The 15,481-nt window shown below is 35.5% G+C and overlaps 1 protein-coding gene across 6 annotated transcripts in view; it reads left to right on the plus strand.

Annotated features, from left to right (window-relative positions):
- Positions 1 to 15,481, plus strand: part of Sarm (Sterile alpha and Armadillo motif) — a 185,890-nt gene that overhangs the window by 73,290 nt on the left and 97,119 nt on the right. The window lies entirely within an intron of this gene.

The raw sequence follows: 15,481 nt of genomic DNA on the forward strand, positions 1-15,481 counted from the left end.
TCCTTCTCCATTGTGAAAGTGATGGAAGGACTTACGTTGTTATTGTGCTTCAGGAAAGTATCTGGTTCTGCATTCCCATGGTTCCATATTATGAAGGTGTCGTCTACGTATCTCAACCAGACTCGGGGCTTCTTGTGGGCTTCTTCAATGGCCAGAGTTTCAAACCACTCCATATATATATATTGGCTATCCCATTGGCAGTTCCTCATCTTGCGTAAAGAATTCGTCCTTCAGTTGGAAGTAGCAGTTTCGTTACTAGGATGCTGTGTAACTGAAATAATAAGGAAGAAATTGAATACTTCCGGCCATAACATGAGCTGCTATGACAAAAATCTTCAAAATTGGATAAAGAAATTAGGATTTAGATTTAAAATAATAAACAAACGTCAAGCAGTTATGGAAAGCAGAAGAATAGTGGAATTGCGTAACGAATACTTAGAACAAATTCAAATTCAAATTTATTGCATCCATATCCTATTAACAAGAAATAGATCGGATTAGTCCAAGTCCACAAATTAAATTGTGTCTGATGAATATATACAAATAAAATGACATACATAAATAAAGGTTCAAAAAACAAAATTACATTCTTGAATATTATGAAACATCGAGTCAAAAACCGAATTTGAATCGGGTATTTCAGTGATGCATACTTCACCGCCTGTGAAAAATTACACAAAGATAAAGCAAGATATGAAGAAATATGAGAAGGTCAGTATTGAAAGTCACTTACGACAAAAAAGTTCGAATTCACGAAGGGAGTAAAAGCATCCTTCGGCCAGTACTTTCTTTAATTTGCATTTGAAGATGTTTTGACTTCTGCTCTCTCTCAATTCGAGAGATAACTAAATATAGACAAGAACAACGGCAAATTTTCTATGTGGACGAAACTTGGTATGACACTCATGACACAGTTATGAAAGGGTGTAATGATGGTTCGAGAATGTGTACGCCTAACATGCCTGCGACTAATCATTGTGCATTGCGAAGGAAGTAAATGATGGGTTCCGAATTCTTTGAAATTATGTGGAAAAAAACTTGAGGACTGCAATATTGACTATCATAAGAACATGGAAGCTAATACTTCTGAAGAATGATTTGAAAACAATTTCACCCAAATTTGGATACGAATAGTGTAATAGTTCTTGACAACGCTTTCTATCATTTGCGACAGCTCATCAAAGTACCGAATAAAAATTCGAGGAAAGATGAAATACAAAGTTTTTTAATGGATAACAATTTGTATTTTGAAGATGACTATACCAGAAACCAACTGCTTGAAGTTTTACAGAAAAAAACATTTGAAAAATGTAAGCCCTTGAGAGTATTGCTGAAAAGTATGGACACACCATACTGAGACTTCCCCTTTATTTTTGTGTTTTCAATCCCATCGAGTTGATTTGGGGAAAATTGAAACAAAGCATCAGGCGTAAAAATAATTTTCAAAAATTTGATAAGAAGGTAATATAGAGCTAGTTAAAGAAGAAGTATCTAATATTACCATATAAGACTGGCAGAATAGGATTGAAAATGTAAATTTACTTGAAGAAGACTATATGGAGGTTGGACACTTCCATATTAATGGTGGAAACGAATTCATTATTGATTTAAATGGCGACAGTGATAGTGAAACAGAGAATACCGCGTATCATCAAGGGGGGTCAATAAGTGCTAAAAAACATCACGTGATTAATGGCCGGCCCCTAATGAGTACTGAAGCTGTTTTATAAAAACAAAGGTTTTCCTGTTTGTTTCCATGAGCTCTATTATGTTTTCATTTCATCCATTTCATTTGCATGTGTAATATATTTCACTTGTGGCATGCATGTGAATAAAATCGATTTCACTCTAACAATGCGAATGCAAATCTCAACAAAAGGATTATAGAATTGCCCAGGTTCATATGTTGTAACAAAGGCGCTGATTTATATTTAAAAAGGAAGAAGGTAATAAATCACGTTGGTTAAGTCAAATGTTGGTGAATTATAATTGTGAAACTTTATGGTTCACTATCAGTTCGTATAAATACTATGATCATTTATTCTAAATGACAACGTTTGGTGATCTTTCTCAAAATATGTTCAAGCAACGTAACAGTCAGTATTTTTTCAACAAAACCACTCGTTGAATGTTAAAATTTGACACTGTTGCAAGAAAATTTATCGCACTTTTCAAAACAGACTTTGTCAATATCGATGTTGAATTCGCTTTGGTTCGAGAACTGAGAATAACTTAATGCAATTGAATATTTTTATATTCATATTTTCTTAACTCCCGATGAAAATAAATAGGTAAAGATAATTTAAATTGGGAGGAGTATATTTTTAGGAGAGATTGATTTTTGGGCATTCTACTTCTCCATCTTTTCCATGTGGATTTCCATGTGGAAATCTTTTTGTTTCTTCTAACCGGATACTCGTGCTTTGAGTTTGAACGCTGTTTTTGCGAATTTGAATGGTACTGTTGCTTTCAGATAACACAAAAAGATGGTTTTTGCGTAATTTGAAAACTCGCTCTTTTACTAATTTTTTTTGAGGACTGGATCCTCCGGGAGAAGGAAATATTAAGAGCAGATAGTTGTTGGTTCACAGATGGATCAAAAACACCTTCCAGTTCTGGTGCAGATGTTATCAGTCGCAGATCCAGGACAGAGATATCATATCCTGGACTTCTGGCAGAATCTTCCAGGATTGGCCCACTCCAAGGCGTTTTTTTTTGCCCTTCGAAGCTTGATAGCAGACCACTATTATAATATTCATTGTTCACTGTGGTTCTGGCGTTGAATCTGGCCATTATTACGCATTGGTCAAAGACGAAACGGACTGGTTTAGGTTTGACGATGGTTGTGTCACGAAGTGTTCTGGCGATGTATTGAATCTATTGGAGCCTCTGGAGACACCCTACATTTTGTTTTATGAGAGAGAGAGGACATTGGTAGATCAAGATCTTCAGATGATGTGGTGCTGCAGGTTTTTGCGGGTTTTCCTGCAGCAAATGCGCCACTGGAATCGATGAAGTCGCTCTGGAGCGCTAATTGATTTTTATTGTTGTTTTATTTTTATCGTTGTTGTCTTCAATATAATACAAGAGAAATGTGGGTATCTTCTACATTTTTTTTGTGTAAAGATGGAGAAGTCAAAACTTTTCTGTATTCAAAAAGTAATAATAATAGGTAAAAATTGCTTCTTACTGATAGTTCACTCTCTAAGTTTCAACAAATATATTCAATAATTCAAAATACAACTCGATACTTTTCACTTTAATTACATTTTGGAATTATTCCACATTACTTATCTATTACATTACACATTACTATCAATTTAATTTTTTTAGCACGCTCACCTTCCACTTCAGTCTCAATCCGCCAGGTAATCCCACTGGAAAGCAGAGTTCGGAAGGTCAAATTTCATTGCAGAAACATATTTATAAATTCATAGTGGAAAAAGCAGATCTGTATGTAATATGTTGAGAGATATTCAGAAAAGAAACAGAATTCCGAAGTTGACCAAGACATGAGTAGAGGATGCCTCCTCTCACTGAAGCTTGAAGGTTTCAGGCTCTTGGATTGATTTGAATTAACAAGAGAACATACGATTTTGTAATTCTCTACTGCTACTAAGAGAACTCTTGCTCAACTCAGCTCATTGCAAAACGGATCGATACCATGTAGAACTCGGTCGTACTATCCTGACTCCTGTCAATACAGGACACTGATCTTAGATTCACTAGCCATGTTGAAAATTCAATGAAAAAAGCTTATATGTCATTGAAACTGTTATACTGTAATCATTTTATTTTGAGCCAACCTCTAAGAAGAATGTTCTGTGATAGTTTGGTGCTAAGCCATTTCAACTAATGTGACTTCATATATGGGCCATACCTACTTATATGATTCAGATAAAAAAGAATACAAAAAGTGCAAATTTATGTTTCCGCCTAATTTATGGACTCCGTAAGTATGATTCAATTTCTGAAGCCTTTAAAAACTCCCGCTGGCTCAATATGAAAAACCGCATGATTCATCATTTGGGTTGATTTGTTCATGAATTGATTACCCTTTCCCATTCTCCTCTTTAATTACAAAAACTAATTCTGCGTGAAAATATTCACTCAAGAAACATTAGACATAAAAACAAATTAACTATGCCACAACATCGCACTGCACAGTTTTAGAGATCATTTCTTTTTGGTACTGTGAAACTCTATAATTCATTGCCCGAGCAATTGAAGAGATTCAATATCAGGAAATTCAAATACAAATATAGAAATGATATCTATGACAGTCAGTAATGTCAACTTTTGCTCATTGGACAAATTAAGAAACAACAGATCAATTAAATTCTATTGTTTATCAACTTTCTTCAGAGGGTAGTCACAAATTATTATTTTTATTTATGTTTCTTATTTCGTGGTACCATCACTGTTAATTGTCTTTTATTCTGTATGTTCGTGTGCATTATGGAATGGTGCTTGTTAATTGAGTTAGCTTTGAGTGAGACTTCGCCAATGAGTACCAGAATCAACTGTAACTTCTGTCATACCAGAATATTTCGAACTACCAATACTCATCAACAATCTCAGACGTAGTATTCGATCTACCAATCTTTGGCAAAGCCTAGAGCGATGCATTCCAAGGTTTCCAAGGTTCTGGTCTGATGAAGCTGTTTGCAGTACTACCGAAAATATAACAAGGAGAAAGTATAAAAAATCTTTTTTACTTCATGATGAAGGAAACATAGTCTGAAACAAACTGAAACTTTCTGTTTTGATGTATCGTTCCCAAACTCCGCTCTACTAATTTGAATCGTGTATTGTAGAAGAGCTGATTTTTCAAGAAAGCAGGTGGAATTCGAAAGAAGCCCGAAAACAAAATCTCGTAAAAATGATTGTTTCGCTGCATTTAGAGTACTCTATAACATACCCCATTATAGTATCACTCATATTTGAATAATCGCTCAATTCCTACACCCACGTCGACGCATGGGAGATGAATTTATGAATGAAATTAGTGGCGAGGAAACGGCAAGTGAGTCACGAGTAGGTTTTCGAAAGGAATCAAGTCACAATGTAGTGAAGTGACGAGATACTTCTAAGAAAAGCATAAGAGTCTTTGAGAACGAACGTAGTCAATGGATGATTCACCAACCACGGCAAGAAGCTGGACATCGGAAGTGATTAGATCGCCAGCGCTCTGATGGGATTGAATCAATTCAATTTGTTCTGCGAAACATTATGTCAGATGAAGTAATATCTGTTTAGAAATCCTCTTCAATTCGAGGAGTAGGTATCATATCACAATCTCGACTGTCATATCTCCTTCCTCGCCCTTTGATGTCTACCACTTTTAGAATTTGAATAGGGAAAGTACTAAGTGTGACAGGCAGGGCCGTAGCGAAAAGAAATACCAGGGGCGGGGGAATCCAAATTTTCCCAACCCCACCAGCAAAATTTACCAACTTTCGAAGAAATGAAGGCCGAGGGATTAGTTATAATATATTAATTTTCTTACTTAGCTATCCAAAGATTGGCTGAATGCTTATGCCCGTAGGTTATGCACAAACAAAAATGAATTTTGGTAATTATAAAAATAATAATGGGAATTATTCTACTTTGGACCAAGGTCCTTGATCTTCCACCATATCTACCATGTATAGGAAAATTCAATACAAATGAAAGGATACAACACTTAAAATAATATTGTGCTTATTTTTTTTACTATTATTTTTTCTATCGCCACGGCCCGAAGTTTCCCATCTTTTCCAAGTCGAAAAAACAGCGAAAAGTTGGGAATTTTGTAAAACTGTCACTTCAAAATTTGTGGACCGTTCAGGACTGTTCTCTTACTTGGGAGAAATTGAACTTTTTTGAAGTTTTCAAACAACTCAGAATTTCAAAGAATGTGATCACCAAATTTAGCATGTTGGGAAATCCCAACCTTCTCCCGGTTCTTTCCCTTTTCTCATTACCTCTCCCTTTCTTTCCTCTCATTTTTATTTTTTTAATTTTCATTCATTTTTTTACTATTATTTTTTTCTATTTCCACGGCCCAAAATTTCCCAACTTTTTCCCAAGTCGAAAAAGCAGTGGGGGAGGCTCTCCCCCATCCCCCCATGGCCACGGCCCTGGTGGCAGGTAATTTCATAAATTCACTGCGTAAATTTTCATTTTGGCGCCGTCTCGCGGGACAAATAATGTAATCAAGCAACTCCAAAAATGCTACAAAATGTCAGGCAACGTTTCGGGACCTACTAATACTCAGGTACGTCAGTTAATGGAGAACATTTCGAGCACCTACTGCGAATTAATTTGATTTGAAATTTTTGAAACTATCTAAACTAACTAAACTAAACTATAAAAACGGTTTTCGTTTCTTGGTGATGCAATAAACAATTGCAATGCAATTCTTCAATTCTTATTATCATTTCAAGATTTGTTCACTGTATCTTTCAAACGAAGTATCATAATTTGAAATAAGGTACAGGTTGAGGTTAGGTTAGGTCCAAAGTGAGTGGGTCTATTCGACCCTCCACCACAACCCTGTCACCACTAGAGTTCTCAAAACATCCTAGTCTTGGATTACTGTAATGTTGAAAATATATTTTACTGAAAATGACCTTCCCAATCATCTCTTTCCATGACTTTTGACATCTGTGATCAGATGCAATGTATAGTTCTATTGCCACCCTGTATCGAAAATCCCGTACCTCTAATTTTGCACCTGTCTATTCGATATCTACCTACATAATGGAACAAAGAGCAACTCAAGGTGAAACTTCCACATTATAAATGTAAATTTCATTTTTGTGTTTCCGGACTGCTGCTAGATAAACGGGAAATGGCCGAAATTGTTTCGACTTCGAACCCACTCATCGCAAGGAGTATCTAATTAAACAATTAAATGAATTGTTTGGTTCACTATAGCTGATTTCGAATTCGACCTTTGGCAGATAATGGCACTGTGGTTATTCGAATTTCAGATAGATTGCTTTCGTGTAATTATATATGTTACGTAACAGGTACTTGTTTATAATTTCCATTGTCTAGAAGTGTTGATCGTTTTGAAATTACTTCAGCATATCTTCTAGAAGATTTGCTGAAATGTATCCTCAACGGCAGCATCCTTCACATAGAATAGTTGCTCGACTTCATCAACGATTACGAGAATATTGTTCATTCAACAAAAGAACGCAGGGTTGTGGTCGCCATCGAGAAGTACGAACACCACAGCTTGAGGAAGCAGTACCTAATTTGATTGAAGAACAACCTACTACAGTACTAGAAAGATATGGGCTGATGAAAACCCTGACGCTAACCATCAAGAACAGTTTTCTCTTAACGTGTGACTCGGAATTATTGGGGATTTTAATTGGGCCTCATTTTCTACCTCCTCGATTAAATGGTGAGGCATACTTTCAATTTTCAAGAGAAGTGCATCCAGTACTGCTGGAGGAAGTTCCTTTGGGCGTCAGAAGGGATATGTTTTTTATGCATGATGGGCACGTCGGCACGTCAGAATTCAAATGAAACATATGCAAATCAGTGGATAGGTCGAGGAGGACCACAGAACTGGCCCGCCCGATCCCCGGATCTCAATCCTCTCGATTTCTCTATTTGGGGCCATTTTCAGCATTTGCTTTATCGTACTCCTGTTCGCGATGTAGAGGACTTAAGAAATGTCAGAAGGTAGACATATTGAACATTTCCTATGATTTCTACATGTTGTGTGTTTTGTAATTGATAAATTAGTTTTGTTTATTACCCTTTAATCGTTTAATGCAGGTACTAACTACAAAATAACAATACATCCAGTTCGCATTTATGACGATGTATCTCTGTAGTTGTTCGTAAAATAATTTTTTGCTGCGAACTGGTTCATTTTGGGCAAAAAACTCAAGACACATTTTTTGTTTAAAATGAAACAGGCTATCGGAAATAAATTTTTAAATGGTTAACAAATAATAAAACAAAAAGTTACATTGGAAATAAATTTTAGGGGTTGCGTTTTTCACCCCTTACAACCATGGGGTAAACCAAATAAATTACTGGCTGAGTGTCTTTTTGGTAGTGCAAAACGTCAGGGTAATTTCAATATTGTAACTTTTTCAGTGCTTGTGAAAAAAAATTTTATACAAATTTTATGTACCCCCTTTAAGGGGCTGTATCTTAACAAGGGATGCTCCAATGAAGTTTCTCTATATGAAAGATCCTATCTTTTTTTCGATGAGAAATCACCTCCTTAAATGTTTTACACTTATTCAGTTACACCCTGTAGTTATGAAGTTTCTCAAGATTTAGGGAAGTACACGACAATAAAAAAATTGTGGAAGCAATTCATTGTTGAGGTAGTCAAACCTTTTGATCTAACTGAATTTCGAATCATAGTAATTGTACAAATACAAAGAAAGTTTAAAAACTTTGCAGTTGTGGATTAATCGACAGTAACCACGGGCAAATCACTGAATTAATAGTGTTACTCACCAATCATATCTATGATTCCAACTTTGCCAAGTATTACTGTAGATATTGAATTTGGATTGATGTAGATAATGGCTTCCATTTGGGCAATTTTGGCCAGTACACGTAACACGTATGATTCGTTAGTAACAGTCATCGAGTCAATAATCATTTTGAAATAAATTAGGAGTAGGTAAATTAACATGTCTTTAGTTAATGTTATTATAGATCGCATAAAAAATAATTAACACTTCACAGTGGGTAGTGCATTGAATAACATTATTTGTTCTTGTTATAATGACATTTCGAATGATAGTGAAAGTAGTTGTTAGATTGGATTTATTTTCACAGGATGTGCTGACGAAAACCATAAATGCCAAATATGTAAATCCAGGACACCCGAGTGTCAAATCTTCTTTCTTTCTCAAACATGTATCACGTTTCTTCTTCTTTTCGCGTTTAGAATATTTTGTAAGATTCGAAAGTGACAAGAACTAACTACATTTTTTTTACTGGTACACTCAAGATTTAAATACTTGTTTTGAATTATTGCCCCTGAAATCAGTAAGGAACTGAGTCCCACAGTTTATTGAGGACAAATGAATCGGAGAATTTCCATCTGAAAAAAGGGGCTTTCTCTATGTGGTTGTGGGCAGTCATATACAGGGAGTTTTCGAAAAAGTATCTGTGGCCGCACTAGATATATCCAAAACTACACACATCGAAAAAGTCTAGGGATATTTTTAAAAATGGCAATATTTTTTTTTTAGATCGCTTTAGGGAGAAAAAGTTGACGGGTGATTATTAAACGAATGTAACTTACAACAAAATTTATGAAATGGTCAAAAATACTGAGTGCGCATATAGGCAAAACTAAAAAAAAAATATATGGCTCTTCTTTGGCACCCCGAAAAAGAATCATAATACAAAAAAAATTGGAATCAGTACAGAGTATGGCCTCCACGCTGGTTTATTACGGCCCTACATCTATCGTGCATCGACAAAATGAGATTGTCAATGTCTTGTTGAGGTACATTTGCCCATTCAGCGATTAAAAGCTCTTTCAATTGAAACGTTGTGTGAATGTTCCCCATATGCGGAGTAATTCTTCGTTGAAGCATGTCCCACACATGATCGATGGGATTCAGGTCCGGTGATTGTGCTGGCCATGGCAATACATCAACTCCTTCGTTGGTGAGCCAGTCAGTCACTAGACGCGCGACATGTGGACGAGCATTATCGTGCATTAGGTGGAAGTTTTCACCAACAGCACCAGCAAACGGACGGACGATAGGTAGAAGAATGGTGTCGAGGTACTGTCGAGCTGTGAGGGATCGATTTGGAAAAACGAGATCGGTTCTGCCGCCGATCATGATTCCGCCCCATAGCATTACTGTACCACCTCTGTATGTGTGGACTTCCTGGACGTGCCTCAAACGTTCATTATTTCCAGGTCGTCTCCACAGTCTTACTCGACGAGAATCTGGATGACATCCAAATCTGGATTCGTCTGTGAACAAAACTGTGGCCCAATCATTTGCATCCCAATTTTGATGTTCTTGACACCACTCTAATCTTCTACCGCGATTGCCTCTCGACAAAGGTGGACATCTAAGTGGCCTTCTGTTGTGGAGATCTGCTTCATGCAGTCGATTTCTGACAGTATCACGATCAATGGTTACCTGGTGCGTCTGCTGCAACACGTTAACCAACTCAGGTGCTGTGATTGTCGGTTGTCTTCTTGCGGTTAAGACCAAAAATCGGTCTTGAACTGCAGTTGTAGCGCGTCCTCGCCCTGGATGTTGTTCGGCTGGACTGCCAGTTTCACGGAAACGCCGCCACAATCGACTGATAACACTTTGGGAGACCCCCAAACGAAGAGCTACATCATTTTGTCGCATGTCACCTTGAAGAAGCCCTACAGCTCTATTCATCTCAGCCAATGGTAAGTGATGGCGTTCCATGTTAAAGCACAATATTTCCAGTTTAATTGCTGAGCAAGAACTGCATAGAATGTACAAACTCGACACTTTCAGATTATTCATTTTAGCCGAAAACCTACAGTTTGTAAAAAACTTGATAAAAGATTAGTTACCGTTTTTGCAGGCTTTGTTCAACCCATAGAAATATACAGGGTGGTCGTGTGTACCAATTTAATCGAAGTTAAACGACCTCATGCATTTATTTTTATGATATTTAGTATGTTATAAAAATATCCCTAGACTTTTCCGATGTGTGTATTACTTGCATTTTAAATTATTGACAGAAACAAATGTTGAGTACCAATTTCAAACGAGTTTCTTGGTGGACAACAAAATGTATTGATTGTTAACGATCAGTTTTAGTTTCCGTATTAATGTTTTTACAAACTGTCATCGTGACAAGACGAGAATTTCCTTTTTCGGTGATGAAAGTCATAAACTTATGCTAGAGACACGTGTTTCATTTTTTCAAAGTATTTGATAAAATAAAAACGTGAAGATGAATGATGAGGAGTGAAGACAAGTGTTCTTGTGGCTCAGTGGCTCCTGTAAGTGGAATTTTGTATCTATATACTCTTTTACATTTACGTTGTGTAGCGTTCCGTTGAATGTTATCTGTTTGAATTTCATAACGGATATTTCGTGTAATTCAATGTTCATATGTAAGTAGTTGTTTCGAAAGGACTTTCCCTTCCTGTTTGTGTCTGAAAAAAACTACTGTGCATGAAATTTCCCACATTTTTTTCACAAAAAATGGGAAAAAAAATTAAATGACTGTTCATGATCTACATAATTTTTACAAAAAGTTCGTTTCGAAGTTGGTTTATTTCTTCCTTTCTTCGGAAGCTTGCCATATTTTTTTCATTGAAGATTGTGAAATGTATTTTTGTGCATGATCTACATATTTATTGCATAAAGTTTTTTTGAAAGTTTATTAGTTTCTTCCTTTCTCCGAAAGTTGGCCATAGTTTTTTATTGAAAATGTACAAAAGTGCTATTGCCATTAGATAATTACTAGAAGTGAATGATTCAACTTCTGATAATGAACTGGTCCTTCGAGCTGGATATTTATTCATTTCATACACTATTCTACAGGATGAACCCAATTACAGAATATGGAGTAACAGTGACATTCACAAATATGTACCTACATAATATAATTTGTGAATCTATATAAAAAAAATTTAAAACAGAACTGTCAGTTAGCTAAGAAATGTTTTGGGAAAGAAAGTTTTTGGCTTTCTACTACTCCATCTGATACAAAAAAAATGGATGAGAGAATCTTCCAAAGAAAGGAAGGAATAATCAATTTGAAAATAAATAACTCTATACATGGATGTGTAGATCATACAAAGAAGTAACTTTCAGACACAAACTGAAAGAAAGTCCTCCTGAAACAGCTACTTTCATATAAACATTGAATTACACGAAAGAAAAAATTCTTTCGAAACAAATACTTCTATATGAACACTGAATTATACAGAAGATACTTTCCTCTATTCAGTTTGATTATCGAACATTCGTGGAGGAATAAGAATCAGATATCATTCACATGAGTTCTACTTTGAATGAATGGTAATAAATTGTACTCACATGGAACACTGTCACCCTAACTGGTATACACGTGTTTCGCCTTAAGACACTTGCCCTAAGGCTCTTCAGTACCAAATTGGATAACATTATAGAAAATACACACACTTCATTCATGAATTACGATTTTGAATGTCACGGAATAAGCTTGATCTGCTTATGTCATCGATGACATCGTAATGACATTCATTCACCTATTTGATTTAATTCCAGCCATGAGGAATCTTATTTGATTTGAAAGGGTTATATTTTTAGGAGTGATTAATTTTTGGGAAAGAAAGTTTTTGGCTTTCTACTACTCCATCTGATACAAAAAAAATGGATGAGAGAATCTTCCAAAGAAAGGAAGGAATAATCAATTTGAAAATAAATAACTCTATACATGGATGTGTAGATCATACAAAGAAGTAACTTTCAGACACAAACTGAAAGAAAGTCCTCCTGAAACAGCTACTTTCATATAAACATTGAATTACACGAAAGAAAAAATTCTTTCGAAACAAATACTTCTATATGAACACTGAATTATACAGAAGATACTTTCCTCTATTCAGTTTGATTATCGAACATTCGTGGAGGAATAAGAATCAGGTATCATTCACATGAGTTCTACTTTGAATGAATGGTAATAAATTGTACTCACATGGAACACTGTCACCCTAACTGGTATACACGTGTTTCGCCTTAAGACACTTGCCCTAAGGCTCTTCAGTACCAAATTGGATAACATTATAGAAAATACACACACTTCATTCATGAATTACGATTTTGAATGTCACGGAATAAGCTTGATCTGCTTATGTCATCGATGACATCGTAATGACATTCATTCACCTATTTGATTTAATTCCAGCCATGAGGAATCTTATTTGATTTGAAAGGGTTATATTTTTAGGAGTGATTAATTTTTTGGGAAAGAAAGTTTTTGGCTTTCCACTACTCCATCTGATACAAAAAAAATGGATGAGAGAATCTTCCAAAGAAAGGAAGGAATAGTCAATTTGAAAATAAATAACTCTATACATGGATGTGTAGATCATACAAAGAAGTAACTTTCAGACACAAACTGAAAGAAAGTCCTCCTGAAACAGCTACTTTCATATAAACATTGAATTACACGAAAGAAAAAATTCTTTCGAAACAAATACTTCTATATGAACACTGAATTATACAGAAGATACTTTCCTCTATTCAGTTTGATTATCGAACATTCGTGGAGGAATAAGAATCAGATATCATTCACATGAGTTCTACTTTGAATGAATGGTAATAAATTGTACTCACAAGGAACACTGTCACCCTAACTGGTATACACGTGTTTCGCCTTAAGACACTTGCCCTAAGGCTCTTCAGTACCAAATTGGATAACATTATAGAAAATACACACACTTCATTCATGAATTACGATTTTGAATGTCACGGAATAAGCTTGATCTGCTTATGTCATCGATGACATCGTAATGACATTCATTCACCTATTTGATTTAATTCCAGCCATGAGGAATCTTATTTGATTTGAAAGGGTTATATTTTTAGGAGTGATTAATTTTTTGGGAAAGAAAGTTTTTGGCTTTCTACTACTCCATCTGATACAAAAAAAATGGATGAGAGAATCTTCCAAAGAAAGGAAGGAATAATCAATTTGAAAATAAATAACTCTATACATGGATGTGTAGATCATACAAAGAAGTAACTTTCAGACACAAACTGAAAGAAAGTCCTCCTGAAACAGCTACTTTCATATAAACATTGAATTACACGAAAGAAAAAAGAGTAGTAGAAAGCCAAAAACTTTCTTTCCCAAAAAATTAATCACTCCTAAAAATATAACCCTTTCAAATCAACTAAGAAATGTCTTTTGAATTGTATAATCTGGCAGTTGAATATATCTAGGACAAGACTAACAGAATCAGAGGTATCGCACATTGTATAAATTGGAGATTTTTTCAATATATTTGTACACGGAGTGTTGAGATAAAATATGACACTATTAGTAGATGATCGTCTAGGAACCCAAAAATTCAGCATATGTAACAGTTGAGAGCAGGTGATATGGTTTCTCACCTTGAATAAAAAAAGAAATGAATAATATTTACCGCGAGACTACAAAAATTGTGAGTTAAAAGCAATTCATAATAGGGTATTCCTACAGTAGGAAACGTGCCTTCAAGTTTAAAAGACATATATTTCAGGAAGCGCTTCTGTAGGTCTTCTAGTTGATTTATATGAATCTGATAGTAGGGACTCCACACGACAGATGCATATTCCAGCCTAGATAGAACAAATGTGAAATAAAGTGATTTCAATGTTGAAGCTTTTTCGAAGTATTTTGTATTTCTAACTAAGAATTCATACATGCGATGAGCTGCAGTTAGAGCTCATCGCATGTATGTAGGGATGTAGGGATGAATTAAAAGTAACACCTAGATCAGTGAGTGTGCCAGGACGCTCCAGAACTTGATTGTTTATGACGTAGTTGTGTAAATTCAAGTTAGTTTTCAGTGAGTAAGACATTACATTACATTTGGATATGTTAAATGATAGATTATTTTTCCGACACCATGTTGCAACGCGATTTAAATTAAGAGCGATCATTAGAACATGTTATATTGTGATAGAGTTTCAAGTCATCTGCGTATAAAAGGAAACTGACATCATTATCAGCACCGATATCATTAATGAACATTTTGAATAGTGGGTTCTAGGTTTGATCCTTGTGGTACACCAGATGTGGCTATATATTCGATAGACTTGAGGCTATTGAGTTGGACGTGCTGCTTACGGTTGTAAAAATACGATTTAAAGAGGGTAATTAATTCATTGGATAACCAAAAGTCAAAAGCTTGTTGAGCAGGATACTATGGTCAAGTCTGTCGAACGCTTTAGAAAAATCAGTGTAGATGACATCAGTCTGAAATTGACAATCAATACCCTCCGCAATACATTGAGTGACTGTTACAAGATTGGTGGTGGTTGAACGTCCTTACACATTCGGATGTAAAATTAAAAATTCCTCAACATTAGAATCAAACATTTTCGAATATTAAAACATGATTATTGTGATGTCATGAGAATTTTTAATATCAGGAGCCTGAAAAGTTTATATTTTTGAATATAATATTGATGAGAAATTGAGAAACTTTGAGGATTTGGTGATTATTTCATCATTCCATTCCTGTTACGGTCCTTCGAGCCGGATGTCAGCTAACCAATCTAAATAAAGCGTTCGACTGTGCATCTTTCAATGTTGATGGCGATATGATAATACTTTTTTCAAGAATCGTTAGTAATGAGTGAACAAGTTGCCAGGAATTTGAAATTTCCAAGTTTCCTTCGGCAGTTAGGCACGTCTATTTCGTACGTTCCCCGATTTCCGATTCGCGCAACAATTCGAATTTTCTCACAGCCGCCTAGAAAACGAATTTCGACACGAAAAGTTGAGACAGTCAGTCGCT

The sequence above is a fragment of the Leptinotarsa decemlineata genome, unplaced genomic scaffold (assembly GCF_025532065.1).
Source record: "Leptinotarsa decemlineata unplaced genomic scaffold, Ldec_3_MD MMD2_tig00001064_RagTag_RagTag, whole genome shotgun sequence".
Taxonomy (NCBI): Eukaryota; Metazoa; Arthropoda; class Insecta; order Coleoptera; family Chrysomelidae; genus Leptinotarsa; species Leptinotarsa decemlineata.